This window comes from Lynx canadensis, chromosome F1, assembly GCF_007474595.2.
Source record: "Lynx canadensis isolate LIC74 chromosome F1, mLynCan4.pri.v2, whole genome shotgun sequence".
Taxonomy (NCBI): domain Eukaryota; kingdom Metazoa; phylum Chordata; class Mammalia; order Carnivora; family Felidae; genus Lynx; species Lynx canadensis.
In genome coordinates this window covers 26,761,990-26,789,382 of record NC_044319.2, presented here as the reverse complement: position 1 = coordinate 26,789,382, position 27,393 = coordinate 26,761,990, and the positions used below count along the sequence as shown (strand labels likewise).

General features: G+C 47.9%; 1 long non-coding RNA gene and 1 pseudogene across 1 annotated transcript; one reads left to right on the top strand and one right to left on the bottom strand.

Annotated features, from left to right (window-relative positions):
- Window positions 1–355: 355 nt before the first annotated feature.
- On the bottom strand, window positions 356–456 carry LOC115505736 (annotated as a pseudogene).
- A 9,675-nt stretch (window positions 457–10,131) lies between these two features.
- On the top strand, window positions 10,132–24,820 carry LOC115505393. The gene is made up of 3 exons (XR_003966010.1): window positions 10,132–10,256; window positions 13,612–13,702; window positions 24,442–24,820. It is a non-coding gene; the product is annotated as an uncharacterized LOC115505393 (long non-coding RNA).
- The last annotated feature ends 2,573 nt before the right edge of the window (window positions 24,821–27,393 follow it).

Below are 27,393 nucleotides of genomic sequence, written 5' to 3'. Positions count from 1 at the left end.
AACAAGGTAAAAGAGCCCCAAAGTCCCCTCCTGTGGCCCCTGTGGGTTGTGGTGGGGGTCCGAGGAGTGGAGAATGGAGAGGGGTCTGGGGCTGCTCCAGTGTGCAACACTGTTGTGAAAGCTGGGGCTGATTCTGGTCAAGGCTTGGTCTGGATGCTGTGGGTTCCCCCGACCTCTGATGCCGTGTGCCCATCCATCACCTGAGATTCTTTTTATTTTTTTAATTTCATTAAAAAAATTTCTTTCTAGCGAAATATCACAATTTCATCATTCAGTGTGGCATGTTGTGTTTTGACTCCTATTGTTTCCTCTGAGTTAATCGGCAAAGGGTAGCAGTTTGCTGGGGGAATGACGCAAATATACGGAAGCTTCATGAGTTTGCACGAATTGTACGGGGCCAGGCTAATCTTCTCTGTATTGTTCCAATTTTAGTATATGGGCTGCCAAAGCGAGCACTAATTTCATTTTATGTTTTTCAGCATGTTAAGTGTACTCTTTAATCCCCATCCCCAGTCCCCGCCCCCATCTCCCCTCTGGTAACCAACAGAGTGTTCTCTATTAAGAGTCTGTTTCCTGGTTTGCTTTTTTCCCCTTTGCTTGTTTATTTCGTTTTTTAAATTCCACGTATGAGTGAAATCATATGGTATTTGTCTTTCTCTGACTGACTTCACTCAGCATTATACTCTTTAGCTCCATCCATGTTGTTGCAAATGGCAAGATTTCATTTATTTTGATAGCCGAATAATATTCCATTGACTATATACCATATCTTTATCCATTCTTTAGTTGGTGGACACTTGGGCTACTTCCATAGTTTGGCTATTGGAAACAACGCTGCTGTAAACATAGGGGTGCAGGTATCCCTCTGAGTTAGTGTGTTTGTGTTTTTTGGGTAAACACCCAGTAGTGTGATTCCTGGATCATAGGGTAGCTCTATTTTTAATTTTTTGAAGAAACTCCATATTGTGTTCCACAGTGGCTGCACCAACTTTCATTCCCACCAACAGTGCAAGAGTGTTCCCTTTTTTCCACATCCTCACCAACACTTGTTTCTTGTGTTTTTGAGTTTAGCCATTCTGTCAGGTGTGAGGTGATATCTCATTAGAGTTTTGATTTGCATTTTCCTGATGACAGTGATGTGTGGGGAATAAGCTTAGGAATTCCCTGAGTTAACAAGGCACATAGGAATGAATAGGAAGCCTCAGGAGGAAAGCATAAGAATCGTTTATCAAGATCTAGGTCGTCAGGGCAGAAGCACCCCTCACCTCCCCACTCCCCCACCCTCTTAGTATAATAGCAGAAAGCTGCTTTCACAGGAGGAAAGGACCAAAATAGGTAAACAAGTAAACGGGCTAGAGACCACAGGAGGGAGAAGTTGCCCAGAGCAGAGCTAATTAGCAAAAGAAAGGTGCCTCGTTGACCCTGAGGTAGCAGGCACTTTCAAGTCTATCCCCTAGGCAAGCTAAGATAAACAGATGAGGTGCCTCCTGCCTTCCATAAACAACCATATCCTTGGTGGCTGGATTTTGTTTTGTACTGACCCAAACCCCTAACACCCCATATCTTCAAAATCCCCTTTCTCCCACCCACATGAGTTAATGTTCACGGTTTCATTGTCTCTTCTGCACGTCCATCACATTTGTAAGCCTTCTGATCCTAATAAAAACTGAGCAAGGACACTTACTCAGGGCTCTTGTCTCCTCCAGGACATTAGCGTCTCTCGCATTTTAATCCTGCCTCCCCTCTCTTGCTGGACAAGAGAGAACTCCAGACCCAGAGTCTACGACGATGTTGAACATCTTTTCATGTGTCTGTTGGCTCTCTGTATGTCTTCTTTTGAGAAATGTCTGTTCATATCTTCTGCGCATTTTTTAATTGGATTATTTGTTTGTTTTGTTCTTTTTTTGGTGTTGAGTTGTATCAGTTCTTTGTATGCTTTGGATACTAACCTTTTATTGAATATGCCAGTATCCTCTCCCAAGCAGGGGGTGGCCTTTTAGTTTTGTTGATTGTTTCCTTTGCTGCACAGAAGCTGTTTGTCTTGATGAAGTCCCAATACTTTATTTTTGTTTTTATTTCCCTTGACTCAGGAAACCTATCTAGAAAAATGTTGCTTTGGCTGATGTCAGGGAAATTACTGCCTATGTACTCTTCAAGGATTTTTATGGTTTTGGTATCACATTTAGGTCTTTGATCCATTTTGAGTTTATTTTGGTGTATGGTGTACGAAAGTGGTCCAGTTTCATTCTTTTGTACGTTGCTGTCCAGTTTTCCCATCACCATTTGTTGAAGAGACTGTCTTTTTTCCATTGTATATTCATTCCTCATTTGCCAAAGATTAGTTGACTATATAATTTTGGGGTTTATTTCTGGGTTTTCTGTTCTATTCATTTGATCTATTTGTCTTTTTTTATGCCAGTACCATACTGTTTTAGTTACTATTGCTTTGCAATATAACTTGAAATCTGGAATTGTGATACCTTCAGTTTTGTTTTCTTTTTTTTTTTTTAATTTTTTTTTTTAATTTTTTTTTCAACGTTTTTTATTTATTTTTGGGACAGAGAGAGACAGAGCATGAACGGGGGAGGGGCAGAGAGAGAGGGAGACACAGAATCGGAAACAGGCTCCAGGCTCCGAGCCATCAGCCCAGAGCCTGACGCGGGCTCGAACTCACGGACCGCGAGATCGTGACCTGGCTGAAGTCGGACGCTTAACCGACTGCGCCACCCAGGCGCCCCCTCAGTTTTGTTTTCAAGATTGCTTTGGCTTGAGGTCTTTTGTGGCTCTATACAAATGTTAGGATCATTTGTTCTAGTTCTGTGAAAAATGCTATTGGTATTTTGATAGGGATTACATTAAATCTGTAGATTGCTTTGGGCAGTATGGACATTTTAACAATATTAGTTCTTCGCATCTATGAACATGGAATGTCTTTCCATTTCTCTGAGTCGTATTGAGTTTCTTTCATCAGTGTTTTGTGGTTTTCAGACACCTCTTTGGTTAAGTTTATTCCTAGGTATTTTGTTGTTTTTGGTACAATTGTAAATGGAGCTGTTTTCTTAATTTCACTTTCTGCTGCTTCATTACTCATGTATAGACCTGCAACAGATTTCTGTACACTGATTTGTATCCTGAGACTTTGCTGAATTAATTTATCAGTTCTAGTAGTTTTTTGGTGGAGCCTTTAGGGTTTCTTATATATGATATGTCGTCTGCAAATAATGAGAATTTGACTTCTTCCTTACCAGCTTGGATGCTTTTTTTTTTTTTTTTAATGTTGTCTGATTGCTGTGGCTAGGACTTCCGGTACTATGTTGAATAAAAGTGGTGAAAATGGACATCCTTTCTTTTTCCTGACCTTAGGGGAAAAGCTCTCAGGTTTTCACCGTTGAGTATGATGTTGGCTGTGGGTTTTTCATAAAAGGCCTTTGTTACATTGAGGTATGTTCCCTCTAGACCTACTTTGCAGAGAGTTATCATGAATGGATGGTGTACTTTGTTGAGTGCTTTTTCTGCATTTATTGAAATGATCATACGGTTTTTATCATTTCTCTTATTGATGTGACATTATCATGTTGATTGTTTTGTGAATACTAAACCACCCTTGCATCCTGGGAATAATCCCACTTGATTGTGGTGTATGGTTTTTAAAAATACATTGTTGGATTCAGTTTGCTACTATTTTGTTGAGGATTTTTGCATCTATATTCATGAGAGATATTGGCCTGTAGTTCTCTTTTTTTGTGATGTGTCTTTATCTGTTTTTGGTATCAGGCTGATACTCACCTCACAGAATGAATTTGGAAGTCTTCCTTCCTCTTGTATTTTTTTGAATAGTTTGAGAAGAATGGTTATTAACTCTTCTTTAAATGTTTGATAGAATTTGCAGCAGGTCCTGGGCTTTTGTTTGTTGGGAGTTTTTTTGATTACTGATTCAATTTCATTGCTGGTGATTAGTCTGTTCAAATTTTCTTTTTCTTCCTGCTTTAGTTTTGGTAGGTTATATGTTTCTGGGAACTTATACATTTCTTGTAAGTTGTTCAATTTGTTGGCATGCAGGTTACAATTCTGTTACAATTGTTTTATTTCTATGGTATTGGTTGTTATCTCTCCTTTTTTTATTAGTAATTTTGTTTATTTGGGTCCTCTCTCTTTCTCTCTCTCTCATCGATTTTGTTGATGTTTTCAAAGAAACAGATCCTGCTTTCACTGATCTGTTCTATTGGTTTTTTTAGTTTCTGTATCATTTATTTCTGTTCTAGTCTTTATTATTTACTTCTTTCTCCTGGTTTTGGGTTTTGTTTGTTCTTTTTCTAGCTTCTTTAGGTGTAAGGTTAGGTGGTTTGATATTTGTCTTGCTTCTTGAGGTATGCCTGCATTGCCCCCGCTGCTTTCATTTCGCTTCACCCTTTTGTTCTCCTGCCATTGCCTCCTCACCTTCCAAGCTTGGCTTGGGATGTGAGCAACCTTCCCAACAGCCCCAGGAAGAGCTGGCTACTCCCCCACTGTTCTGCCCCAGCCCCTGGTACACAGAGTTCTGTTAGCACATATCACACTGCATTATAATGACCTGTTTACAGGTGTACCTCCCTTACTAGACAGCCCAAGGAAAGGGATCCTGTTTTTACATTTACATTAATATCATGTTTTACATTTAAATGTCTCTTCCCTTGCATAGCAGAACTTGGTTATTACCAGCTATCCCAATTCTTGATGAATAAATGATTCAACCAGTTAGCCAAACTAGAATTCCTCTGAAGTTCATTAGTCTTTGCTAATGCCCCCCCCCCCCCCCGCCCCGTCTAAACCAATTATGACTCTTGGATAGCCACAAAATTGTCACAGCTGTTAAAAGTTAAAAGAGATTCTTGCATCCATGATCTGTTTCTTCCTTGTGCAGTTGTTACAAAGATTCTTCTACATCAAGAATATTTTGTAAAGTTATGCCAAGATTCTGGGGACCACAAATTGGGGAAGCCATTCCATTTGGGATATTATCTTCATTTTATAGATGAGAACATTGAGTGTCTGCAGGTCAGGTCTCACGGCCAGTCAGGGATGATGATGGCATTGGGGGCTGGCCCTTCTGGCTCTGTAGCTCTTATCATCACACAGGGCTGGGCTGGGGTGGGGTCCATGACCTCGGCCTCTTTTGCTGGCAAACATTGTTCAGAATATGACTCAGCATATGATTCCTCTGTGTGTGTGCACGTGTGTATATGTGCGCGAGGGAGAGAAATAGCAAAGGCTCAGTGAACTTCCTCTCCTTCGTGCACTGAGGGTGGAAAGTGCTCACTGCCACTGGGTGTTGCTAGCTGAGGTGGAGGAGGATAGAAAATAAGAGAAGAAAATCAGAGTGTGCCCAGCATGAGAGAAGAAGCAGGGGGTGAAAGATGAGAAGGAAAAGTACAGAAGAGGCCTAGGGACACCCATCTATACCCCTGCATCCCTCTCTTGCCTCCACACTCCCCCTGAAACAAGCTGAAGGATGTGGCACTGTCCTGGCTGCTGTGACAATGGTTCTAAGCCTGCCCAGCCTGGTTCAGCCTTAGCAGGAAGGAGCAGGTGTGAGCCGGGGCCTGCAGCTACCTGGGGCTGTGGAAAGCCTGGGGTGAAGGGGTACCACTTGGTCAGGAGTCCCCGAAGCTGGGGTTGGGGAGAGGCTCAGGAGGGTGGGTAGGAGGCCTCTATTACAGACCCAGCAGCGGACAGACGTCAATGCAAAAGGGCTGAGGAGCAGGTCTGCCCTTCCTGCCTGCGGTAGGCTGAATAATGGTCCCCAAAGACGCCCACGTCCTAACCCCCGGAACCTGTGAAGGTTACCGCACATGGCAAAGGAGACTTTACAGATGGCATTTAGTTAAGAATCTTGAGATGGGGAGATTAGCCTGGAGGATCCAGGTGGGCCCCTAAGTAGCTGCAAGGTTCTCGAAGCACATGGTAGGGCAGAAGCAGCTTCCTTCATCTGATGCAAATGTACTGAACACCTAGTACATGAGGCGGCTCTGGGGGCCTGGGATGCAGCAGTGAAAACACAACACAAGGTTCCTGCCCTCGTGGTGTTCACAGTCCAGTGGAGGAAGACCGGCAGACAAGAGACAAGTACCTGTATATCAGAGGTTGGTAAGTGCTGGGGAGACAATTAGCAAGGTGAGGGCGAGGGAAGTGCTGGGGAAGGGATAAGGTGGTCAGGGAAGGCCTGAGAAGATACAGTTCGGGCCACAGAGATCTCTGAAGGAAGTAGAACATTCCAGGCAGGAAGAATAGCAGGACACAGGCTTGGGGCAGGACACTTTCCAGGACAGCAAGGAGCCCAGTGAGGCTGGCGTGGGCTGAGTGGTGGGGCAGCGATAGGAGGTGAGTGTGTGTGGAGGCAGAGGGTGGATGGCGTGGGGCCTCGTGGACTTTAGGCCACTTGCCAAGGGAGCCCTGGGAGGGTTTTGAGAGGAGGAGTGAACTGGTCTGAGTGTTAAAAGGATCTCTCTAGGAGACCTGAGATACCCCCTTTATCTGTTTGGCAGCTGCACCTGCTAAACTGTAGTCCCTCAGCTAAATCAGGGGAAAGACAAAGAAACCAGTCTTTGTGGCTCCGTCCTTGGTCCTCTTACCCCACTTCTCATTAGTGGAACCACCTGTCTGTGCATGGCATATGCATGGTCCTCTCCCCTCTTCTTTTGCAGGGCGGTTCCCTGCCCACCTCCTACCTCATCAGTCATTTACACTTTAGTGAGATCAAGGATGTGTATCCCATTACTGTCTCTAAGGTTATGAGTTGAACTGTGGCACCCAAAAGATATATTGAAGGCCTAATTTTCCAGTACCTCAGAATGTGACCTTATTTGGAAATAAAGTCATTGCAGATGTAATTTAGTTCAGATAAGGTCATACTAGACTAGGGAGCATTCTTGGTGCAATATGATTGGTGTCCTTGTAAGAGAGGGACGCCGAGGATTGCTGGAATCCCCTCACAGCTAGGAAGAGGCAAGGGAAGATCCTCCCCTAGAGAACTCAGAGGGAGTATGACCCTGCCAGCACCCTGATTTCAGACGTCCGGCCTCCGGAACTGTGAGAGAACAAATTTCTTCTGCTTTAAGCCACCCAGGCTGTGGCACTTAGTTATGGCAACCTGAGGAAGCCAATGCCGGGGATATTATCTTTTTTAGAGACATTCTTCTAATTGCGATGCTCTGTTTCGGGGCATCCTGGAGCTGCATGAGAATTCAGAAGGGCCTATTTCTCTCCACGGCCGGGGTATGCTTACTTCCGGGGAGTTGGGCAGCGGGGGAAGAGCCCAGCTGGACCTCCGCCCCACTGCTGGGTGGGGTTTGGCTGCGGACCCCGAGTGTGGGTTTGGGAAGAGGAAGATGCAGGGGTGTCAGTCCCGGGCTGTGGCAGAGAGGGCAGATGAGGGGACCTAAAGCTTGAGGACATCAGATGCCCAAACCTTGCCTTTTATTTATCTGAAGATACAACTGTCCGTAGCTTTTAATTATCGAGCCTTTCTCTGTGCAGGTCTGTTCACAGGTCAGGGACACAGAGTGATCAAAACAGAGTGCCCTTCAAACAAACACTTGCATGCAAATATTCATTGCAACACCACTTAAAATTGTGGAAGTTACAAACGACCCAAATGTCCATCAGCTGACCAATGGCTAAAGAAAACGCGGCATATCCATACGTGGAGTGGTATCCAGCCATAAAGGAAGCAGAATAGTGCTTTGATCTACAACACGCATGGGCCTCGAAAACATTATGGTAAGTGAAAGAAGTCAGACACAAAAAGCCACATGTGGTATGATCCCGTTTATATGAAATGTCCACAGTCCACGGAGACAGAAATCACGTTAGTGATTGCCAGGGGCTGTGTGTGGGAGGAACGGACAGTGACTGGTTAATGGGTCCAGAGTTTCCTCTCGAGGTGATGAGAATGTTCTGAAACTCGGTGGTGGTGATGATTGTACAATCTTGTAAAAGTATGAAATGTCATGGAATTGTACCCCTTAAATGGTAGATTTTATGTTATTTTACCACAGGTATACATGAAACCCAGAGTTCCTGCCCCTGCATTCAAGTGAGAGGAGACAGATGATTAACAAATAAATATATATTTAAGGTAAGTGCTGTGAAGACAAAGCAGACAGGCTAAGGTACAGAGAGTGACAGGGAGGTGCTATTTTAGCCAGCGGTTGGCCTTTCTGAGCGGGGTGCCGGTGGGAAAGCTGAGGAAATGGCCAAGAGGAGACCCTTCAGCCCATGCAAGCAGAAAGGGCAAAGACCCTGAGGCAGAATCAGGCCAAGGGTATTGGGAACCGAGCTGCAGAAAGAGGGGCATGCAAGCGATGAGATAAGGGGAGAAGAGGCCGGAGGCCAGAGTGGGGGTTGGGGGGCTGGAAGGGCCTGTTGTCCGGAGTGCCCCGGGACCCTGAGGAACCCAGGCAGGATAGTGAAGGGAGCAAGCGTAGACGCCAGGAGGCTGTTGCATGGGCATTCATGTCTGCAGAATGAACAGGCCCAGGAGACTGTAAGGCTTGCTTTGGATGTCAAGCAATCTAATGAGAGCTCTACCAGGGGCATCTCCTGTCCTGGGTGAGGAGTTTTTGCTTTCTGAGTGCATTGCCTAGGTGTGTTTATTTTTCATTCAGGTTCATATTGAGCAACGTAGTGTATTTCACATAGTGGGCCTCCTGCCATCCCCCTGCCTGGGGCTCCCTGACCCCATCACCCTGCTTTCTCCTTCCCCGTTGCACTTATCACTGCCCCACACAGGTATATATGTAGCTGTCATGGTTAATTTCCATGTCAGCTTGGCTTGGCTGTTGTACCTGGTTATTCAATCAAACACTAACCTACTGCTGTTGTGAAGGCATTTTATGCATGTGGGAACATGTACAATCCGTTAACTTTAAGGAAGGAGATGCTCGTTCTAGCTTGGGTGGGCCTCATCTAATCAGTTGAAAGGTCTTAACTGCAAAACTGAAATTTCCCAGTGGAAGAAGAAATTCTGCCTCAAGACTGCAGCCTCAGCACCAGCCTGAGTTTCCAGCCTGCCAGCCTACCCTACAGATTTCACTTGCCAGTGCCCACAATCACATGAACCAATTCCTTGAAATAAATCTCTCTATACCCATACGTATACATGCACACATACGTATTTCCTACTGGTTCCATTTGTCTGGAGAACCCTGACCGATGTTATCTCACTATTTACCACCCCCACTCCCTCCAGATGCAAGTGCAAGGACTTGCCTGTTTTCTTCCTAGCTGTGTCCCCCAGAACAGTGCATGGCAATAGGTCAGTTGTTAGTGTCTAATGGATAGTTCTTCATAATTCTTGTTTGTTTGTGTGGTTGATGGATCCGTTTGAAAATCAACAGAGAAAGAAAAAAAAAAGAGGGGGGAAGAAAAGAGGCACGTGAGTCTTATCTGAGCTGGGGATTTCCTTGTGGGGCCCAGGGCTGTGGGTCCTGCTGTTGAGTGGGTGTCCGTTTGCAGCTGAGGAAAAGGTGCGCCTGGGAAGAGAGGTTGCAAATTTAAACTCAAGTTCAGATTCTCCTAGCAACGGTGCACGCCCTCGGCTGCTGGCTGGGGTAACCCAAGCACCAAACACAGTGCAGCTGGGGCAGGTCCTGTTGCTAGGAGAACAATGACTCCTGCTTGGATGGAGGGGCGAACAGAGTGGGTGTTGCCCTTTGTTTCCCAAGTAATTGTTTTAAAGCAAGGTGTGCCAGGAGCCAGCAGTGGGGGAATGAGGAACAAGGCTTGAGCCCTGATTTTTGTTTTTTTGTTTGTTTAGGAACTAGTGGTTAGTGCAAAGCTTCTTGTTTGAGAATATATCCCGAATGGGTTTGCAATTAGGGACAGAATCTGTAGGAGCTGAGGAAGCAACCAATTCCCCATACTGTTTGGTTCTCAGCCTCCACAGGCCATCTGCGTCAGAGCAACAAGTGTGGGATTGGGGGTGGGGTGGAGGAATGAAAAGGATCAAGCTGGCTTTGGTTGGGGCGGGGAGGGATTTGGGTTTCCAGATTTTGTGTTTATTTAAATACATTCACAGACCATCCTGATCTCAATCCTGTATGGTGCCATGAGGTTGGGGCATGGGAGAAGAGGAGGAGGGGGGCCATGTTCCCTTCATGATCTCCTTTTACATGTGTTCCCTCCAACTGGTCACCACCCTGTGTCACCACTTGCACTTTGCAAAAGAGGAAGCTGATGCAGAAGGCGTGAGAAGTCTGAGGAACAGATAGAGCTGAGAGGTGGGTCCAGCTCTGTCCCATTCCCAAACCACCTTCTTTCTCCTCGGCTGCCGAGGCGCAATGGGTCATCATCTGATGTAGGCTTGGAGGGGGACACCTGGGGCCCTGTTTTGGGGCTATTTTCTGAGGGCGTGTCCTTCAGAAAATACATTCAAGTTCCCTTCTAGAGAAGCCTCTGCTTCAGGAGTAGGTCACACAGTAGGCTGTGTTCATCGAACAGATTTTATTTTCCTCTTGGGCATTTGGAAAGACTTCCTGAGCTTCCAGGGCAGTAAGGTGGTGTTATGGGACTGAGCTCCTGGCCAACCCTAGAGGCTAAACAGACACACACCCCTGTCCAGGACGGTCCTAAAGTCTGTATTCCTAAAACTTCCGTGTGCTTTCTTCCCACCTTCTGGGTGGGTGCAGAGGAGCCGGGTGGGACCCCAAGGCCCAGGAAGATGGTGGAGCCACTAGGAAGGAGCCTGGTTTTCTGAATGATTTCATGAAGCAGAATATCCCTCCCCCTGACATATAGGATTACGAATGAAAAACAAGCCTGTGTTGTATTGAGCCCTTGGCTTGGGAGACTGTATGTTACAGCGGTCAGGCTATGGTGATTCCTATATAGCGTATAGGAGGGTGTGGGATGACGCCATTTTTTTTTTTTTTTTTTTTTTATATATGAAATTTATTGACAAATTGGTTTCCATTCAACACCCAGTGCTCATCCCAAAAGGTGCCCTACTCAATACCCATCACCCACCCTCCCCTCCCTCCCACCCCCCATCAACCCTCAGTTTGTTCTCAGTTTTTAACAGTCTCTTATGCTTTGGCTCTCTCCCACTCTAACGTCTTTTTTTTTTTTTTCCCTTCCCCTCCCCCATGGGTTCCTGTTAAGTTTCTCAGGATCCACATAAGAGTGAAACCATATGGTATCTGTCTTTCTCTGTATGGCTTATTTCACTTAGCATCACACTCTCCAGTTCCATCCACGTTGCTACAAAAGGCCATATTTCATTTTTTCTCATTGCCACGTAGTATTCCACTGTGTATATAAACCACAATTTCTTTATCCATTCATCAGTTGATGGACATTTAGGCTCTTTCCATAATTTGGCTATTGTTGAGAGTGCTGCTATGAACATTGGGGTACAAGTGCCCCTATGCATCAGTACTCCTGTATCCCTTGGGTAAATTCCTAGCAGTGCTATTGCTGGGTCATAGGGTAGGTCTATTTTTAATTTTCTGAGGAACCTCCACACTGCTTTCCAGAGCGGCTGCACCAATTTGCATTCCCACCAACAGTGCAAGAGGGTTCCCGTTTCTCCACATCCTCTCCAGCATCTAGAGTCTCCTGATTTGTTCATTTTGGCCACTCTGACTGGCGTGAGGTGATACCTGAGTGTGGTTTTGATTTGTATTTCCCTGATAAGGAGCGACGCTGAACATCTTTTCATGTGCCTGTTGGCCATCTGGATGTCTTCTTTAGAGAAGTGTCTATTCATGTTTTCTGCCCATTTCTTCACTGGGTTATTTGTTTTTCGGGTGTGGAGTTTGGTGAGCTCTTTATAGATTTTAGATACTAGCCCTTTGTCCGATATGTCATTTGCAAATATCTTTTCCCATTCCGTTGGTTGCCTTTTAGTTTTGTTGGTTGTTTCCTTTGCTGTGCAGAAGCTTTTTATCTTCATAAGGTCCCAGTAATTCACTTTTGCTTTTAATTCCCTTGCCTTTGGGGATGTGTTGAGGAAGAGATTGCTACGGCTGAGGTCAGAGAGGTCTTTTCCTGCTTTCTCCTCTAAGGTTTTGATGGTTTCCTGTCTCACATTTAGGTCCTTTATCCATTTTGAGTTTATTTTTGTAAATGGTGTGAGAAAGTGGTCTAGTTTCAACCTTCTGCATGTTGCTGTCCAGTTCTCCCAGCACCATTTGTTAAAGAGGCTGTCTTTTTTCCATTGGATGTTCTTTCCTGCTTTGTCAAAGATGAGTTGGCCATACGTTTGTGGGTCTAGTTCTGGGGTTTCTATTCTATTCCATTGGTCTGTGTGTCTGTTTTTGTGCCAATACCATGCTGTCTTGATGATGACAGCTTTGTAGTAGAGGCTAAAGTCTGGGATTGTGATGCCTCCTGCTTTGGTCTTCTTCTTCAAAATTCCTTTGGCTATTCGGGGCCTTTTGTGGTTCCATATGAATTTTAGGATTGCTTGTTCTAGTTTCGAGAAGAATGCTGGTGCAATTTTGATTGGGATTGCATTGAATGTGTAGATAGCTTTGGGTAGTATTGACATTTTGACAATATTTATTTTTCCAATCCATGAGCAGGGAATGTCTTTCCATTTCTTTAAATCTTCTTCAATTACCTTCATAAGCTTTCTATAGTTTTCAGCATACAGATCCTTTACATCTTTGGTTAGATTTATTCCTAGGTATTTTATGCTTCCTGGTGCAATTGTGAATGGGATCAGTTTCTTTATTTGTCTTTCTGTTGCTTCATTGTTAGTGTATAAGAATGCAACTGATTTCTGTACATTGATTTTGTATCCTGCAACTTTGCTGAATTCATGTATCAGTTCTAGCAGACTTTTGGTGGAGTCTATCGGATTTTCCATGTATAATATCATGATGACGCCATTTTTGTTGAGGTCACCTGGCTGGCTCGGTAGGAAGAGCATGTGATTCTTGATCTCAGAGTTGTGAGTTTGAGCCCCATGTTGGGTATGCAGATTACTTAAAAATAAAATCTTGGGGCGCCTGGGTGGCGCAGTCGGTTAAGCGTCCGACTTCAGCCAGGTCACGATCTCGCGGTCCGTGAGTTGGAGCCCCGCGTCAGGCTCTGGGCTGATGGCTCGGAGCCTGGAGCCTGTTTCCGATTCTGTGTCTCCCTCTCTCTCTGCCCCTCCCCCGTTCATGCTCTGTCTCTCTCTGTCCCAAAAATAAATAAAACGTTGAAAAAAAAAATAAAATAAAATCTTAAAAAAAATCATTTTTGTTGGAGGAGGGGAGAGCGTGATATTTGGCAGAGGTGTTTCCATAAGTAGGTGGGGAGGGGCCTCCTGCTGGCAGAGGGCTCTGGTTTAATTAGCCACCCTAGACTGGGAAGAGGGAGCCAGTGTGTGTGAGCGTGTGTGTGTGTGTGTGTGTGTGTGTGTGTGTATGTATTGAAGTAAGCACCTTCTGATGAGGCCCTTTCTGAACTAAAGAAAATAATTATAATAATAGTTAACAGTAATAATAATAGCACCTAAAGGTAATAATTATAATAAAAGTTAATCTTGTATCACATACTCACTTTTCCAAGTGCTTTACATGGATTATTTTGTTCAATCTTCGTCCCAATGAAGTAGGAACTATTAATGTCATCCCCATTTTATAGGTGAGGAAACTGAGGCCAACAGAGATGCAGAACTTTCCCAGTGTCACCAGAATGTAAGTGGTGGAGCCAGGACTGGAGGACTGGAGGAAAGGTATGCTGGCGATTGAGCCGGCCGTCTGTCTTTCTAGAATGTGCTTTAACCCTTCTGGAGGGTGAGGAATTCTGCTTCCCCACCTCATTGTCTAGAACAAAGGCAGAAGTAATTTGGGAGGCTTAGGTGTCCCAGGTTGGTAAGGAAGCCATGCCATATATCTTGTCTGAGAAGATGCCCTCTGGAATGTTTCCAGGAATGTTTGGCAAGGGGGCTCTGGGGTGAGGGGAGCAGGACATCTCGGGAGGGGAGGGGCCGGCATGTGTTCATTGCAGGTTTAAAGAGGGGGTGTTGGCTAGACCCACGCTCAGGCAGAGGGAGGCCGAGGGAGCCGAAGGCGCTGGACACGGACTCCTCGGAGCCCAATACTTCCCAGGATGCTCAGGTCGCCTGCAGAGCAGGCTCTCGGTAGGAGGACCCCTGGCTGTCCTTTCTGTGCAGTGTCCTAGGAAGGACAGGTCCAGCAGGCAGAAAACCCAACGGGCACATCTTTATAGCTTATACGAGAGGTGCTCAGAGTTTGTTGACTGCACGTCACAAATACTTGTAAAAGGCCTTCCGTGCGCCAGGAGATGTACTAGATGCTGGGGATGCCACAGTGAGCAAAACGACACGGCCCTTGCCTTCACGAGGCCTTCAGTCTGGATTCCAGATGCTGAATGTGGTGCTGGAGGGTAAGCCGGAGGTCATAGGCACCGCAGAGGTGGGCTGTGGTGGGGAGGGGGCTCAGAGGAGGAGAGTCTGCCATCTGACTGGGGAGGCTCTGTTTCCCTGCAAGTGTTTTCAGACAGCTGGAGACTGTGGGTAGCTGTAGTCTGGCTTTAAGCACTGATAATTGCGTTTCAGAGGTGGGTGAGGCAGAGGGAAGGGGGCCTCAGTGGGCTGGCTTCCCCGAGAGGGAGCCACAAGGGGAGCTCTTGACTGGGAATGTGGATAATTCTTTTTTAGGACCAGCAGAAACTATGCCCAAAACAGGCCCTTTCCATATTTGATGTCACTTTGGGGTCTCCATTAGATTTGCTTAGTGCCACAGGCATTCCGATGGACCCGAAGTCTTGCATTAAACTAGGAAAAACATTATCACTGGTTGGTCTGGAGCCCAGAGATAGGATTTGCTGTCTGGGGCACTGCACGGAGGCAGCATCCCTCAGCCACGGACTCTAGCGCTTTCTTGAGCAGGAACATTCCATGGTGTAAGCGTTTTCTCTTTGACTGATGTGTTCAGAGAGGGAGCAGCCCAGCTGGGCTTGCGGCTGTGTCCCCCGTTAATTTAAGCCAGCTCAGGAATGCAGAATCTCCCTCATTTTCATGTTCCCTGTAAGCTCTGGGACTCCCACACACTCTACATGTTAAGTTTAGCACGACCTGTATAACTCACAGGTGAGTGGGCCAACTTCTGAAAATATCCCTTCTGCTCTCCTCTCTCCTGAGCTCCAGCCCTCTGTTCCTGGCTGCTTTCCGGATGTCCCGCCACACTTCAAAATCAGCGTGTCCTTCCTTCACTCAACCATCATTTATAAAGAGTCTTCTCTGGACCAGGGCCTGCTAGGGACGGGAGATAGAGTCAAAGAAGAGATGCCCCCCCCTCCCATGGTGTGGAGAGTCTGTTTAACTGGTCACCTGCTTCCTCCACTAGACCCAGCATGCCATGCGAGCAGGGGCCGCACTCACTCCCCAGTATGTTCTCAGGCACTAGAACATAATAAGTGCCCAATAAACATTGTTGCCTCCATGTTAAATAAACACCTGTCCTCAAAAGGCTTCGGGGTGATGGGGAAACAGCAGTGAACCAGCAATTGTAGTTCACGCAGCACCAGTGTTAGGGAGGAGGTAAGCAAGAGGGGATTTAGCTAAGCCCTTGAGGTGGGGCTCAGGGGTGGCTTCCTGGAGGAGGCAGTGCTTGAGCTGAGACTGGAAGTGGAAGCGAGAGACACTCTGGATATTGATGGAAAGCTGTGCCGGCATGGACTGGAGGCGGGTCCTGGGGCAGCGGTAGGAGGTGAGGTAGAGAGGCCCAGGGGCAGGTGGCCAAGCTTACGTTCGGCAAACCAGCCCCACCTTCCCTGACCTCCTGTTTTTGGTGGAGGGCACCCCTGTTGTCCTGGAGACCTTCTGGCAACCCTCCACAGTCTGTCTTCTCTCTTCTTTTGGGTTCTGTGCTTGCCCTCCCCCCTGGCGCCCCTGCTCTGGTTCCACTGCCCCACCCTTACCTTCTGCTTGTCTAGGTCACCATACCGGCCACCTGACTGGTCCTCCTGCCCTTGTCTGGTTTGGCTCCAATCTATCCCATGCACTTCTGCCAGATTCTTCTTTCTAGAGCTCAGTCCTGACCACAGCCCTCTTTGCTCCGTAGCTTTCAGTGGCTCCAGGTGCCTTACTAAATTAGGGGGAAATGTCTTGTCCCAGCATTTCAGGACTCCAGCCTGTAGCATCTACCTAACTTTCCAGAATCTTTTTCCATTGTTCACATTCATGCAGCCAGCACCAAACTGGACTCTTGACGCTTCTCCAACCACAGCCAAGTTCCTTCTGCCTGGAATGCCTATTCCCATGTCCCCAAATGTCTGTGGGGTCCTATATACCTTTCAAGGCCAATCTTAAACTCTGCTGTCTCTGTGAGGCCTTTCCCAACTCTCTGATATTCTAGCTCTTACCTTGAATTGTAGCACAGTCTAACTCTAACCTACCTGCTGAACTGCTTCTTCCGGAGCATGGGGTATTATTATTAAAGGTATTGGCAGTAGGAGGGGGCTAATAATGTGTTATGGCCAGAGGACCCAGGCAGACCTAAAAACCCAGCAAGCACTGCCCACAAAGTCTCAGATGGTGACCTAGAGTAAGAGGAGTGAAGAAAGAAGAGTCACACCTGATAGCACACCCCACTTGGCAAACTGGGATGAGCCTGGGGGCCTTGTTCTCTCCAAATTTCTGCTCTTTCTGTGCTCTGGCCAGTCATATAGAAGAACAAGGGAGAGAGCCTGGGCCACCGAATTGTACCAACTGAATGGAAGGGAGGGCCAGGCCAGCCACTCCCCAGTCCACATTTTAGGAATAGTGACCACACCCACTGGCAGATATGGGCCAATCACTGCCCTTGTATATGACTGGTCAGATGAGCATTGCCTCTCCGTAGGACAGAATGACAGGGGAGGCATGCAGGGAGGGAGTCCTGAGAGAGCATCTCGTCTTGCCTAGGAAGTCTCCCAATACCCAGCCCAGCACTGAACACCGGGTGCAAGTGATGGGGACTTGTTGAATTAATGAGAAATGAGTACTGCCAGCATGAGCTGGGGGATGGTCTGGGTCTGCCCCTGCTTCAGGGTCCAGACCTGGAACCTCTGGTCAGGGTGGAAACTGACCTCAGAGGGAGCCCTCTCCCTGCCTCCATGCAAGTACACACACACACACACACACACACACACACACACACACACACACAGCAATACTCAACAAATGCTGATGACCCACTGGGCTTGGAGGCTTCAGGGGCAATGTCTATCAAGGTTCACATCCAAAGATTCTGGAAGATTCTCTGTAAGATCATCAAGCAGAAAGAGATGTTGCATGGCAGCATATGAGCTAAGGGGAAGAGAAGCCTGAGAAGCAGACTCAATCAGGACAAAATCCCTGGGAAGTGGAAACACACGGGCTGTGAGGACAATGAGTGTGACCTCTCTGGCTAGGGAGAGAGGACAAGAGGGGAAGGGAGAAGGGGACCAGTAGGACCTGCATAGGGTCCCTGTAGCAAAGGGGACTTTTAAGAGGTGTCTTTACCGGAGGAACTGAAATGCCAAACTCATGTGTGCCCTGACAGGTGCTGGGCCTCTGGCCAGCCTGCCCCAATCCTCTCTCCTAAAGCAGATCTTCTTACCCTGCCCGTAGTATAGAGGCTGTGGATAAATGTGGTTGGCTCACTGCTCCATTTTGGGGTGGAGTCTGGGGCCAGGCTGCTTCTGATTTCTCTCCCTGACTCTGATGTCAACTCTTATCCTGCCTAGAGGTTCCAGGTGCTGGACTCTGAAGTGGGGACAGCTTTGTTTCTGTGACACTGAACCAATGGTCAGGAGGCCTGGACTCCACCTCTGAGATCCGAATGGGACCAGCGGGTAGATTTGTTCTTATACAGGGGATATGCCTCTGCAGGTAGACTAGGGAAGGTGTTCCTGCAATCTGGATGGCCACCGCTGCCAGGGACATCACTGGCCAAGGTCAGGTCCCGTGATTCTGCGATTCTACCTTTGAAGTGGTTCTGAGTAGGATCCTAGACAATGCTTTTGGCTCCTCCTTCGTCTTCCAAATGTTTTAGGGGATCATAAGCCTATTCCACTGGTTTCCTAAAGAGCGAGCTGCCTTCTATATAGTTAAATCATCAAGACATTCTTGATCATTTAAATTTCCCATATGGAACCTTGCAATTTTGGATCTCAACTCTGTGTTCCTTTCTTTCCCCTCCAAAAAGAAATGTCTCATCTGAGGAGTTTTTAATCGTCAGGACTTGAGGAACCTTAAGCAAGTGTATTTGTAAAGGCCTGTCGTCACATGGTTACTTACTAAAGTCCTATGGATCAGACACTTTGAATGATGATGGCTTTGTCCTTCCAAATGCTTTCCTCAGCATTCTGTCCTTTGAGTGTCACATATGCCACGTGGGGGGAGTTAGGAGGTGTTTATTTTGATCATCCTTTTTCTCAGGTGTGGAAAGGCAGGCACAGGCTGGTGGAATGGAGGTGGGAGGAGCTGGGATAGGAATCTGGACTCTCCAAGCACCACTGATCTGGAGGGAAGCTGCTCCTGGCCTCAGCGCCACGACAGCCCTCTGTCTTGGTCTCCTCACCAGCCCAGGGCCCAGGGGAGGCAGGGATGTCAGGGAGCCTCAGTTTCCAGCCAAGTATTCTCTAGTGGGAGGAGAAGCCTGAGGTAGGGTGGGGGGATGTGAAAGCGCCCCTGCAGACAGCCCTGCCAAGGGATCACTGCTTTCCCGCCCGAATTAATTACTCCCTGTGATCTAGAGCCTACCAGTAGGCTTTTTGGTGCTATTCTTTCCACCCGCCCTGTTTCCCTTTCTTTTGCATTCTTTCCCTTTGCCCCTGCAGAGGCCTCCTCTGGACCTCCAGGCTCTGCAGACCTGCTCTGCCGTCGATTCTGCAATTCGCCACTGGGTGGCGCAGCGGGCCGCGGTGTGTGGGCTCGGGTCACAGCTCAAAGCTCCAGGCGCACGTCCCGCCTACTGCCTGCCCAGGCCCCCAGCAGGCAGTGGAGCTCCTGGGGGCGCTGGGGAGGGGAGGTGAAGCGAAGGGAGCATTTTTCGGAACCTTGCCGGGGGGGGGGGGGGGGGGGGGCGGCTCCCGGTCTGTGGGGGCCTGGTGGGGCAGAACAAGGCTCGGGGTCGCTTAAAGAGAGACAAAGAGAAGTGGGTGGCTTGGGATATTGGGAGGTGGGGCAGGGTAGGGTAGGGAGAGGTGAGAAGGAAGAGGCTCAACTCTCAACCCCCCCCCCCCCCCCGGGGTTTCTCCCCTCTCTGGAATAGAATGGGTTGGAAAATTGCATTTGAACAGAGGAGAAAACGTCTTTGCCTACTGGAGGAGCGACCTGGAGGTGGGGTTGGGGGAGGCGGGGAGGGAAGGGAGTAGTGGAGGGGGGTGACTTCCCTATCTGTTTAACAAACACACAGCACTCACTATGTGCCAGACACTTCACATACACTCCAACAACATTTTCTTTTCTCTACCTTACTGTATTGTAAAAACACATATATATCACATATAAGGTATAAAATATGTTAATTGACTGTGTATGTTACTGGTGAAGTTTCCAGTCAACAGTAGGTTATTAGTAGTTAAGTTTGGGGGGAGTCAGAAGTTATATGTGGATTTCAACTGCATGGGGGTTGATGCCTGAACCCTTTGTGTTGTTCAAGGATCAACTGGATTGAAAATGCCTCACTGGCTGGGAAACTTTGTTAGCTAATCACAAATGGTGCTTGACCTTGGGCTGGTTGCTTATCCTTTATAGTTGTTCTGAGAACCAAATGAGACCATTCACGTAAACAGCTTAGAACAGTGAGTGCTCAGCAAACGTTGATGAGATACAAACTCTTTTTAAAAAAATTTTTTTTAACATTTATTTATTTTTGAGAGAGAGAGAGAGAGAGAGAGAGAGTGTGTGTGTGAGTTGGGGAGGGGCAGAGAGAGACAGAGGGAGATGCAGAATCCAAAGCAGGCTCCAGGCTCTGAGCTGTCAGCACAGAGCCTAACGTGGGGCTTGAACCCACAAACTGCGAGATCATGTCCTGAGCTGAAGTCGGACACTGAACCAACTGAACACCCCAGGTGCCCGGGTACAAACTGTTCATAGCAGCCTGGACAAGGGGGAAACATAGCTCATCGTTCATTCCAGGTCCACCATTCCTTGTCTGCCTTTCTGGTGTCCAAAAAGCTCAGTCGGTTAAGCGTCCGACTTCAGCTCAGGTCACGATCTCGTGGTTTGTGAGTTCGAGCCCGTCGTAGGGCTTTATGCTGATAGTGTGGAGCCTGCTTGGGATTCTCTGTCTCCCTCTCTCTGTCTCTCTCCCGCTCTCTCTCTCTCTCTCTCTCTCTCTCTCTAAATAAATAAATAAATATAAGTAGGGGCGCCTGGGTGGCTCAGTCGGTTAAGCGTCCGACTTCAGCTCAGGTCACGATCTCGCGGTCCGTGAGTTTGAGCCCCACGTCGGGCTCTGGGCTGATGGCTCAGAGCCTGGAGCCTGCTTCTGATTCTGTGTCTCCCTCTCTCTCTGCCCCTCCTCTGTTCATGCTCTGTCTCTCTCTGTCTCAAAAATAAATAAAACGTTAAGAAAAATAAATAAATAAATATAAGTAAATAAATACATAAATATTAAAAAATATATATAGGTCCTCACTGCAACTGAGGATTGTTTGGCTAGAATTGACTCGAAATGTTCTTGTAGCACCATGACTGGATAAAGGGTTGCCAACAATCAATATAGAAAGTGGTATTATTGGAGTAATTGCAAAATAAGCATCATCTTCCTCCCTGGGCTTCCGTTTCTTCCTGCGAAATGTGGATAACAACAGCAACACTCATGGAGCACCCTCTAGGTGCTAGACAAAGTTCCAAATACTCTACATACTATTTTACATTACTCATGCCATTCTCACAATAACATAAGTTATAACATCCCCATTTTACAGATGAGGACACTGAGGTGCAGAGAAAAATAATTAGCCCAAGGGTATCCAGCTAGTCAATGGTGGATCTGAGGTTTGAGGTTTGAACCTGGGCAGTCTGGGTCCAGAGCACAGGTTCTAATAACAGTAGTTCCTCCACTTCCTGCTTCCCTTTTTCTCAGCTGTGGAAATGCTAATTACTAATCAGTCGAATTCATTCCTTCAAGTAGCATACTATTAGTATATTGGGAAGTAATGTGGTTTAGTTGCCTTTTCTTCTGTTACTAATCTGCCCTTCCTTCCTTCCTTCCTTCCTTCCTTCCATCCATCCATCCATCCATCCATCCATCCATCCATCTGAGATTAATGCAGTGTAAATAGTTACAAGAATACCTCCTATCCACTGTGAGCCTCTAGCCTCAATGAACATGACTTATCTCATCAGTATAAAATGGCATCATAATATTTACCTTGCAGGCTGCTTATATTAAATGAGCTGTTTTATGTGCGATGTCTAGCCTGGAGTTCATATTACTCTATGTAGTTGAAAGAGACATAATTACATTGAAGAAATCCTACAACTGGTAGAACTACACATTTCACGAGTGCTCCCACCTTCACATTTATTGTAAATCAGTTATATTTTAGTCTTTAAAAATTTAATCCTGCTGCACCCTGGGAGAAGATACTCCTCCAAATGTTGAACTAAGGGGCCTACATCCACCTTGGCCACCCACCCCCTTCCTGTGATAGAGGGAGCCATCTGCCTGTCGGCTGGCAGGGATTTGGGCACGATGGAGTGGCCTAGTCTCCTTCCCTTCCTGATCTCCCTGTTGACAAGTCTGAGTAGCTTTTTTCTGGAAGAAGAAGGTAGAAGGCTTTGGGAGGGGGGTGGCCCTTCCTTCTCCAAGGAGGCAGGGGAGAGCATCAGGGAGGGAAGTTGGACTGGCTCTGGTGGTAGCTGAAATACGTATTCGTTTTGAGAGAGTGTTCCAACAGCAAGGCCAGGGGCAGCATTTAGAAATTTTTAGTCTTCTGTACTTCTGATCCTGGGTATGGTGGGAGAGTGGAGGCAGACAGCCTTTGCCAGAGAGAGCTTGGCACTCAGGCTCCTGCCATCTGGGTTGTGAATGTTGTGCGTGTGTGTGTATGTGTGTGTCTCTGTGTGTCTCTTTGTATGTGTGTTCTTTCCATAGACAGACTCTCTGGCCAGATGTCAGAAGCTCTCAAACCAGGGACAAAGGAGTCCCTGATCCACTGTCTCCCCATCCATACCCCCAATCCCACCACTTCCCTCAAGTTAATTGTAGAACAGATTACAATTCAAAAGAGGTTGAACTTTCATACATTTGTTGCCTTGCCTCTATTATCCAGGTAATAAGATTTTAAAAGATAGTCCATGGGCCACCTGGGTGGTTCAGTCGGTTGAGCGTCTGACTTTGGCTCAGGTCATGATCTCATGGTTCGTGAGTTCGAGCCCCATGTTGGGCTCGCTGCTGTCAGCCTGTCAGTGAGGAGCCTGCTTCTGATCCTCTGTCCCCTTCTCTCTCTGCCCCTCCCCTGTGTCCATTCTCTCTCAAAAAATAAAGCATTAAAAAATTAAAAGATAGTCCATATTACATAATTAACGGTCAAACAAAGACACAAACCATAACATAAGACAAACCAACCACGAACAGGTTCAAGTTATCTGTTGCAGTCACCTCCTCTGTGCCCTAGGAAGGAGGCTGATGTTTCTGGATTCCTCTCTGCAGTCAGGGACGGGGTGGGATGTAGGGAGCTGCAGTGTTGGTCAAGAGTTCAGGATGACCATTGGCTTGCTGCTGGCTGGTGGGTCCTACACAAAGTTGAGCTGGAAGACTGGCTGGCTTTCACCGAAAGACACAGAAGCCACATCTATGTAAAGGCATGGGAGGGAGGGGCTCGATGAAGGGATACTGATGGGGAAGCCCACTGGAGACACTTTGAAGGACTCAGAGGCAGGGGTACCCCAGGTTCCCCATGTGGAGCCCATCTTGGATCATCTGAGCTATTAACTCAGCCGGAGACGAGTGACCTGTGGCTTCTGGAGTCTGTGGAGCAGAGGGCGTACCCTAGGAATAAAAAGTCATTTGCCTACTCTTGTGAACAGCAAGGCTCATGGAACCATTTGACCTTGCAAGTGTAGCTGTAGGAGGAACTTGCAGTCACTGAACAAGCCCTCGTTGATTATGTAGGCCCCCTGCTTCACCCTGGAGATCCCGTGAGTCACGCATTTAACAAATACTGAGCACGTACCTGTGGCAGTGCTTTCTGGGTGCTGAAGGTACAGCAGTGCACAAACAGAATCAGATTATAACCCTGTTGTCACTGAGTCTGCCTCCTGGTGGGGCGACGCAGATCATAAATGAGTAAAATCTATGTATGGCATGTTGGCTGGAGAAAGGTGTCTGGAGAAGGAATGTTGGGGGAAGATTGTACAATTTTAAATTTTTTTTTTTCAACGTTTATTTATTTTTGGGACAGAGAGAGACAGAGCATGAACGGGGGAGGGGCAGAGAGAGAGGGAGACACAGAATCGGAAACAGGCTCCAGGCTCTGAGCCATCAGCCCAGGGCCTGACGCGGGGCTCGAACTCCCGGACCGCGAGATCGTGACCTGGCTGAAGTCGGACGTTTAACCGACTGCGCCACCCAGGCGCCCCTGTACAATTTTAAATGGAGTGGCAAATAAAGTCCTTACTGAGAAGGTGATGGTAAGATGAAGATCAAGAGGAGGTGAGAGAAGGAGCCTTGTAAGTACCTAGTGAAAGAGTGGGTCAGGCAGGGGACATGATATGTGCAAAGACCCTGTGGCAGAGGAGACCAGTAATGTCAGAGCAGAGGGTGAACAGGCAGAACGGCAGGAGATGACACTTAGGGAGAGGTGGATCGTGCAGGACCTTGTGGGTTATTTCCAGGCCTTTGTTATGATCTTGCGAGAGATGGAAAGCTGTTGGGCCATTTCTAGCACTGAAGTGACTTAGGGTTTTGTAGGATCACTTTTCCTGGATTGTTGAACAGAGACTAAAATAGTTTTGGTCTCAGCGATGGCAGTGTGGCGGGACGGTCCTCAGGAGCGGGAGACCAGGTCCTTCACGGCAGATACGAGCATGGGGACTTGCTCCTGTCCGAGCCTGTCTGATACAACAGGCTGTTGAGAGTAGGTGCCTGGGGAAGGGCCGTCGGATGAAGAGACAGCAAGGTAACCTCACAAACACTCTGTAACACAAGGAAAGAAACCTGCAGCGTCTGTAATATAATTCCATTTATTTAAAATTGCACATGTCTGTGTGCAAGAAGCATGAGGGATGTGAGAGCTGGTCATCAAAAGCAGGCAGTGATTATGTCTGGGTGGCAGGCGATCCTGACTTTCTCCCCCCTCCCAATACCTTCCTGTAGAGTTTAAATTTTTTTTTAGTAATAAGCAGCTATTATTTATATAACCATGAAAAAAACCCAACAGAGCTATTTTCATTGTGGGAGAATAAAAGAAAATCAGTGTGATTACTGAAGATTTTGTGGATTGTTCTGTTAATATATTTTGTCTTCCCAGGCCCTCAAGTAACCAGCCTCAAAAGCAGGATGCAGCTAATTGAATGGGACGGTGACGATTCCTTCTTCAGTTGGTCAAACAGCTAAATCCGCCTTCGAACCTGCGGCCGCGCAGCTCCCGTGACGTCCGTTTCTGCCTGTTTCGGGTTTGGGGGATGTGCAGCCACACACCTTCCCTGTCTGTGCTCCAAGCCCACTAACAGCCCGTTCACACCACTCCAAGTTCATTACTGCAGAGAGGTGGGAGCACGTAAGGGGAGTGAACCGGAGACTTAGGACTCAACTGCACCAGGCACCTGATGAAAAGTGGAGAAGCAGGACGCCTGGCCGGCTCAGTTAAGTGCCAGATCCTTGATTTCTGCTTGGGTCATGATGCCAGAGTTGTGGGATTGAGCCGTGCGTCAGGCTCTGGGCTGAGCATGGAGCCTGCTTAAGATTCTCTCCCTCTGCCCCCTCCCCCGCTTGCATGCTCTCTCTTTAAAATAAAATTAAGGAAAAAGTGAAGAAGCAATAAAAGAAGGAGTGAGTGCCACTGCCTAGTAATTGTGGGACTCAAAGCAACAACTGGCCCCGGCCCCCACCCCCTTTCAAGGAGAAAGTCTTCAAATAGCAGAGGGAGGAGGGGGGAGGAGGAGGAAGGGAGGAGAGGAGGAGGGGAGCAGGGCCTACTTCTCTGACCCCTGTTTCCCCGCAGAGTCACCTCACGTGAATAATTAAGCCCCGAACAAGCTGAGGAAACAGTTTTCTGCAAGCAGGGATTCTGGGAAAATGTGAAGACCCGAGCCGAATTAGCCCTACGTGTTGTTCTAATGCGTGTTTAACTGTGTGTGGTTTTTGCACGTTTAACGCGTTAAGTGTGTGTGTAAATATCTTTGAAAGCCCAAAGTCCCAGGGTCTCCCACGGAGGCCACTGTGAGGACTGCACAGGTTTCCTGCATTCCTGAGTCTTTGAGGCCCCGCTCCCTGGGGACTCTGCACAGAGAAGGAGGCCAGAGCCTGCAGGTGAGGGCCCCCTGGGTCCCTCTGCCAGATACCTGGGGGTGAGTTACAGGTGTCCCCGGAGCAGCAGATCCACACCAAGGGTTACCAAGGCAACACCTGCTCCTCCTGGGACAAGAGAGGAAGGGAGTGCTGACAGAGTAGGATTGCATGAGCTGCCTTTCCAGAGGGATCTGGGCTAAAAATACCCATGCAGTTGGCACTTGCTGGGTTTCGGGAGCCTCTGCCTCATGTCTGGCTCCTGGTGTTCTGACCCTCCAGTGCAGGGTGCAGGACCACGGGGGTGTGGAGGGCAGGCGCTTGAGAAAACCCCTGATGGCCTTACCGTGGCGTGGGGGCCTGAGTCAGAGCTGGGGTGAAGAAGAGGAGGGACATTGTCTTCCTGGCAGACGCAGGGCCTGTCTTGTTTGCCTGCACCGGAAGTCAATAGGTTGGTCACTCCTGGGCAGCCCACCTAGGGTAATCAAACCGCTGGCAGCTCCTGAGGGCACTGGAGACCGGTACAGAATGCTCTTGAACTTGCCCGCCCTTCCTGAGAGGTCCCTGCCAGCCTGGGATTTGCTGGCCAGGGGCTTCCCGGCTCCTTGGGTCCCACGCTGCAGGGGCACGCACTGAAGCAGAGAAATGAGCTCAGACCCCTGCTCTTCCCAGGCTTCCAGTCCGTGCTTCTGAAGGCAGCCTTCGTGCTGGGCCTATGTACACAGACCGGGAGAGCTGAGGTCTGCGCTCAGCTTCAGTGTGTCCTGGGATTCGGACATCCGGGAATCTCTGGGCATCAAGGACCTCTGAGGCTGGCTATTGAACAACCTGTGTGCCCTGCAGGTGGGTGAGGTGAGACTTGAGGCCCCCCGGGCAGTGCTCAGATAGGCGATGATGCAGCCATCAGAGGGCCCACCTGGGTCATGCAGAGTCCCCCCACCCCCACCCGCCTCTAGAATGATGCTCCTCAAACTTCATGTGCCAGAGAATCACTGTGTGCTTGTTAAAATGCAGGTTCTGACTCAGCAGGTCTTTGTGGGGCCTGAACTCTGTATTTCTTTTTCTTTTTTTTAGTTTATTTATTTTGAGAGAGAAAGAGCAAACAGGCCGGGGGGGGGGGGGAGGGAGGGAGGGAGGGAGGGAGAGAGAGAGAGAGAGAGAGAGAGAGAGAGAGAGAGAGAGAGAGAATGAATCCCAAGCAGGCTCCACGCTGTCAACACAGAGCTCAATATGGGGCTTGAACCCCACAAACCTGGAGATCATGACCTGAGCCGAGATCAAGAGTCCCACGCCTGACTGACTGAGCCAGCCGGGTGCCCCTGAGACTCTGTATTTCTAATAACGTCCTGGGTGGTACCCATTTTGCATTTCTGAACATGAGGAAGGCTTAAGGGCAGTGGTTTTTAAACAGGGGAGCAAATTCGTGGAGGTGTTTTAAAACTTCAGATTCCTGGGCCCCGGCTGTGACTTCCTGAACTGGTCACATGGCAAGATGTCAGAAAAGCTAACCGGTGATTTGATGCAGGACTTTTGATTTGCAACCACTGCCCTCGAGCCTTCAGTGGATGGCTACACATGGGAGAATGCCTCCTCAAAACAATGTGGTCCAAACATTTCTCTATTTTTAGTAAGATTTGCCCTTTGCAAGCCTGGCCTACCATCACTCACTCCTCAGCAAATATTTATTAAGTCTCTTCTGTGTTACCATAAAGGTTTATTCTTTCTTTTCTTGCTGGACAGATAGACGGCAGATGACAGACTCTGTTTCATGCCTCCAAGGCTGCAGAGCTGAATCAGAGAAACCTCCAGTGGCTTAAGGTTCACTAGGTTGGTTTCCTTACATGGTTACAGAGCTACTAATGTGTTCTTAATGAGCTGCCATTTACTTATGCAAATAGCGGGGCTCAGATGCCAGGCGGATTAGGGCTCGGCAGAGAGGCATGCCTCTGCATATTGCTTATGTGTTAACACAGGA